The sequence below is a fragment of the Malurus melanocephalus genome, unplaced genomic scaffold (genome assembly GCF_030028575.1).
Source record: "Malurus melanocephalus ecotype Western Australia unplaced genomic scaffold, MMel_1.1 scaffold_338, whole genome shotgun sequence".
Lineage (NCBI taxonomy): Eukaryota > Metazoa > Chordata > Aves > Passeriformes > Maluridae > Malurus > Malurus melanocephalus.
Window position 1 is genome coordinate 817,187 of NW_026623570.1, and position 6,000 is coordinate 823,186.

The following is a 6,000-nucleotide window of genomic DNA, read 5'->3' on the forward strand; positions in this document are numbered from 1 at the left end:
TTGAATGCAACTGTTGTGCTGAGATAAGGGGCAGAGCAGAAAAGAATCTTGCAAACGCTGGTTAAACACAGTTGAGGATGAATTGGAACTGAAATATCAAAATAATAATAATTTAAAAGTAGTTTGCCTTAGGAAAAAGTATTTGAAAAAATATTGAGTCTTGAGGATACTGAGGAGAAAGTGAAGCTTCAGCTCTTGGGGGGAAAGGCCCCAACTAAATGCACTTCTTGGATCAAAGTAAGTGACAGCAAATATTGTCGTAAATAAAATACAACTGCATTTGATTAAATCCATTTCTTTACCCTCATGTGCTTCYCAGTGCTGAAAACAAGACAAATGGCATCTGTGGTTTTGCATGCTCATGCTGGAATAATGAAACTTTAAAGTTCCCTCCAAAGCTTGTTTGCCCATGAGGGCTGCACATGTCTTCACCTTGTGGGGGTGGGGGCAATAGAGGATGGAGTTCAGTATTTTAAATCACTGGAAAAGAAAATATTCAACTACACTGACTTACCTGATAGGAAATGGTCTGGGCAGTTCCTAGTTCCCCAGGCTCAGGTTTGTATGGAGCTTTTTTTTTATTGTTGTTTGTAGTGACAAAGGAATTCCTTTTCTCCTCAGCCCTAAGAAGGGAATTTTTAGCGGTGATGTTTTATTTTCTGTACCCCTCTTGGCTGGCTGTACTTCTGTAGCTGGTGAAGTTGCAGGGGCTATTTCCATGGGGATAAAGCAGGAAAAGAAACCCCATAGAAATGGGATGTACCCACAGGGTGGGTTGCTTGTTTTCTTTGTTTTTCAGGGTGTGGAAGAGACACAGATGCACACGAGCTCTGCTGCTCTCTCCTTGCCTATCCCAAGCCTTGCTCTTGGCAGACTGCAGCAGAAACCTGCTTCAGAGGTTCCCTATGAGCCCTCAGTACCGAATACACTTTATTTTGGGGTGTGTGTGTGGATGGCTTCACCCTGAGCACGGGCTGCCTGTGATTTGTGTTGAAACCAAATCTTTCAAGCCTTACCCAGAGTTTTAAACTCCCGAGGAGTGTGGTTTTCCACAACACGCTGGTTTTACCTCCTATTTCAGTTTTCCTTTGTGCCCCATTGGTGGGGAGAAGGTCACTCTTACCTGCCCTGATGATTCTGATTGAGCCTTTTCCGGACACGGGAGCAGCCACAAAGTGCAATAATTGCCTTTTACTTGTAACAAACTGGCAGAGCTGTCTCGGGGTTTCAAGAGAGACAATTACAGATTTTTACATTGTTTTCTTCAAAAGGAGAAACAGACCTGGGGCTTCCCTAATAGCCCTCCTGCTTCACACTCGGAGCGCGTTGTTGTGGGTTGCATTTATTATGAGCCACTTATTATCCCTAATTATTGAGCAGGGGGTAGGTCTCTCGGTAGCAGGCGAAGTTGTGACTTGATGAACACTCAGCTGTCTCTATTTAAGATAAAATTACTGTAATTAACAAATCGATCAACCCTGCTTTCGCTTTGCCTGCCTGGGACAGAACAAATGGGCTAAATGAGCCCWATTTAGCACAAAAGTGAAGAAAGGGATTCGCAGACCTCAGGATACACGGGCTCGGAGCTTTTTTGTCGCACGCCGCTTTTAACGGTAATGTCACATAATTGTCTCTTGTTCGACAATTTTGTCTCGCACAAAAAGCGCCCACGCTGCTCTTTTTCAGCTCGGCACGGCGGGTGAGCAGCCAGGTGGGCTCGGTTTGCTGTAACCTCCCCCTCGAGCAGGGCTGGGCTGGATTCCCTGCCTTGTTTGCAGAATTTGTGTCTTTGAGAGCAAGGCTGATCGCTCAGGTTGTCTTTATTTGGGAAGATGTTGCCTTCTCCATCTGCCCCGCTGCTTTGCTCTCCGAGGGTATCTGTGCTTTCAGCCCCAGGAACCCTCCCAGCTCACTGGTGTGGGAAATAACTTGACCCCAGCTCATCTTCCAGATCTAAATGCTGTCTAGAAAGCATTGGGCTGCAGGAATTTGTACCTCTTGAAGCTTTCGAGATTTTTCTGTGCTCTCTGGCAAGCTCACATCACAAGTGTTGTCAGCTCCTATCCCTGCCTGGCCGCGCCAGGATTGTGTCACACCCACACAAGYATTTAGGGTGATCCCATTAAGAAAAAGAGATGCTGGAGAGCCCAGGGAATGCTCTGTTYYCCWGTGTTCTGCCCTYCTGGGAAATGAGCTGGTRAAGGRTAGATCTGCTCCAKCTGGGAAGGGTCTGGAGCACAAGATGGGGAGCAGCTGATGGATCTGGGGGTGTTCAGCTGGAGAAAAGGAGGCTCAGGGGGACCTTATCCCTCTTTAGAACAGCTGAAGAGGAAGCTGTAGTCAGCCAGGGGTTAGTCTATCCTCCCAGGTCACAACAAAATGAGAATAAATGGCCTCAAGTTGTGTCAAGGAAGTTTAAATTAGAGAGTAGGAATTTTTTTCACTGAAAGAGTGGAACAGCTGCCCAGGGAAGTGGTGGAATCACCAGCCCTGGAATTGCTCACAAGGTGTGTGGAGGTAGCCCTGCAAAATGGGGCTGTTTCAGCCTCGGGGCTTCCAGGAGGATGAGGATGGTGCTTCATCTTTCTACTCCAGCTCACCTGGGTTTGCCTGCACCTGCCGTGTGAGAGCATCGGAGCCACATTTATCWCAACAGATTGTTACACAAATAACCTGTAAATGCTTCCAGGGGCTGAACTGCCTAAGCAGGGGAGTTGTCTTCATCCCGGCCCTTTTTGCATCAGCCCGGGGAGGTTTATCCTCGCTGTCCCCACACCTGCAGGCAGCAGGGGGGTGTGATGAGGAAATATTAGAGCAGATGGATGAATGGGAACCAGAGTAATGCTGATGGCTCAGCGTTTCAGAGGGCTCGCTCATCCCTTCCTGGTCCCGTGGCTGCTCTGGTTTTGGGGCTGCTCTGCCCTTCTCCACCACTCTCCATCGGGCATCTCCTCCATCCCGCATCTCCTCCATCGGGCATCTCCTCCATCCCGCTCCCTCCGCCGGAAGGGACAGCCAGTCGCTGCTGTCACTGTCACAGCCGAGCAGGGAAAGCCCGTGTGGGCCGGTCCAAGGCAGGAGCAGGAACATTTAAAGCTTCATTATTCGGGCTTTGTTCCGAGAGCAGCCGGGCGGGAGCGGAGCCGGGAGCGTTATCAGCACGGGCAGGAGGCGGTTGCGTAGCAACCCCGATGGGGGGACCGGCCGGGTCCGCCGGAAACAGAAATACTCATTTTCTTCAATTTACAGGCGTTTCAAACAAGAATTCATTAGCGATRGAGGATTCGCTTAGGTTTAACTACTCTTAAAGCGATGGCAGCTGGTGTTGGCCTTGTCTGAGCGTAAGTGAGTGTGAACTCACACGGTGAATGAACCTTCAACAATTCGGGTTTTCAGCTGCTGCTTTTCATCCCTCTGTCCTGCTGGGGCTCAAAATGGGATGAGAACTGGAAATTTCATTGCTCTTTTCAGGCCTGGTGTAGAGGCATCTCCATGGAGCCCTCCTTGGTACCGTGATGGTCACCTCTGGTGAGGAGGGTGATGGTGAAAGGAATGAGAAGGGAGTGTCTTTACAAACAAAATCTGACTCTGGGGGTAAGAGAAGGCTGATACTGGGAGACAGAAGAAACAATGGGAAGGATTTCCATAGGAATTCCACTGATTGACTTATCTCAGAGTACAAGAGCAGAGGCACAGAGATGGATATTGAAAGGGGGCAATGTATGATAGAAGGGGGGTTTCATCAGGTGTTTTGGGGAGCCTGAACCTCTCAAGCACCTCAGCAATGGGGAAAGAGAGAGGGAACTGTGGCCGGGAAATTGGGATAAAAGAGGCTGCATCCTCTATGAATTTGAGAGACCCCATGGGAAATGCCCATGACCTCTCCCTTTATTCATGAATAAAGTTGTGGGACTCCTCTGTCTCCTTTTTGGACATAAACCTCTGGTGCTTGTGGATTAATTTTCCTAACAATGATCACGGCAGATGAAGAGGGTGATGGTGGTCAGCTCAGGGTGATGGTGGTCCCTGTTCAGACAGTGAAGTGCTGAAAGAAGTCGGTTTCACTGCTCCATCTCCTTGTCAGGCTGCAGAGAAACTTCAAACTGCAATACCTGTGAGGGTGGCAAGGAGCACTGAGTGTATGGATGGGAAGGAGATTCAAAAATCTGCTTTTGTCTGGAATCTGAGATGTTGAGATTGAGGCAAACAGAGGCTGTCCAGGCCTGTTTTGAAGGGCAGTATTATTATATGGTGGAAGTAAGAAATAAATCCCAGCACTGAGGAGTGGCATTGCCAAGTGAGCAGGTGGAWCAGGGCAAAAAGGGCTTTTTAAAATTTCAGTTCTGGTGTGTTTTGTGCAGTCAGAGCAGTGGGGTAGGGGCAGTGTGCCCTGAAAGGGGGGCTGGGATGGTCAGCCATGGTGAGGGCATTCCTGGTGGAGCTGGCTGGATTCAGACTGTGCTGAGGGATTCCCATTCTCCATTCGTCTGGATGGTGTGTCTGTCTGTCCAAAAACCCGTGTGGGCTTGCACCCACCCCTCTGCACCCCTCTCTGCTCCTGGGACAGACAGGGCATGCCTGAGTGCCACCACAGGGAGATATGAATGGGGAATTAACATCTACAGGATATTTATTGTGCCTCAGTGGCCTCATTGTGGAAATTACATTTTTATTACTTGTTCTCCTGTTCCTGGCTGCACTGTCGGGGTGAGCAGGTAACAGCAGGTGAGTGCTGGCATTGGGATTTAGGATCTTGGTGGGGGAGAGATAAAATAAACATATTCTGTGTGGCCTCACCTGCTGAGGACATGGAGGCATTTTCTGCATTTTCTGTCACCGATCAGCTCGTGCATCAAGTGACAGCAATACAAAGAATGTTGTTTGTACACGGAAAACTGCTTTCTCTGCTCTGTCCTCTGACTTCAGCCTTTCAATATTGAACAATAATACATCTTCCCTTCTTATTAGCAATTCAGTTTGCAGGCTGATTCAGATTAACTTGGGCTCTCACTGTATTAACCACTTTAGGAAAAAAAAGAAAAAGCCATGGGAGCTGAGGATGTTTCTGAAAGGCAATTTCCTCAATGCCAGGCAGTTTAATAACTCCACAGCCATGGCATTGAGGCTCATTTATTTTAAGTTATGTTTGCAGACTGTGACGGGTCAATAATAAATAAGGCAGGGTGGCAGATTTTGTGTGGAAGGGAGAAAAAAGGACACAGGCACGTTCAATGTGGCTCCTGGGTCTGAAATTAAAAGCTCCTTTGAAAAACAAATTCTTATAATCAATATTTGCCCACWGAACTATTGAGAGCAAGTGAAAATTTGGAGCTGTATTTGGCAAAAGGGAGAAAATTTGGATCCTCTCTCATCCAAACTGCTTTCTTTTAACAGTGAAATTGTTGTTCTACATTTTGGTCTGGATTTTTCCTTTAATCAAGTCTGTGGTGGAAGGAGACATGTAGCCCCAGGCAGGCTTTTGCACCTGAGACCTCCAATCTACTCAAGTAATAAACACAAACATCACACAGTGTTTCAAAGGACTTGTTAAAAATATTGGAAATCAGTACCTTGTAGGAAGCAAAGTGAGTTAATAGTATTTGCTGAAAACACCTTTTACAAACCACGTGGGACATTKAGCAGGTCAAGTGGAATGTGTAGCAACATTCACCTATCTCCTGCTCCCCTCTGCGGATATTCAGGCAGAGATTCTGCTGGGTTTAGGTTTTATTCTCTCCCTGTGAAGCAGGGAACATGCAGAAGGACTGARCTGAATTGTTCTGCTTTGTGTCTTGGTCTGCTCCCCAAAGGGAMCTTTGGGCTCTCCAGCTCAGGAAGGGCTTTTTTTCTTCATTTCCCATGTTCAGGGCAGCAGGTTCAAAATGCACATAAGCTTGAAAGAGCTGGAATACCCTGGCTGTTGTTAATATGCAGGGATTGGGAAATTGGCTTCGGTTGGTGAAGTTTCCTCTCAGATTACTCCTTCTCTCTGTGGAGTGC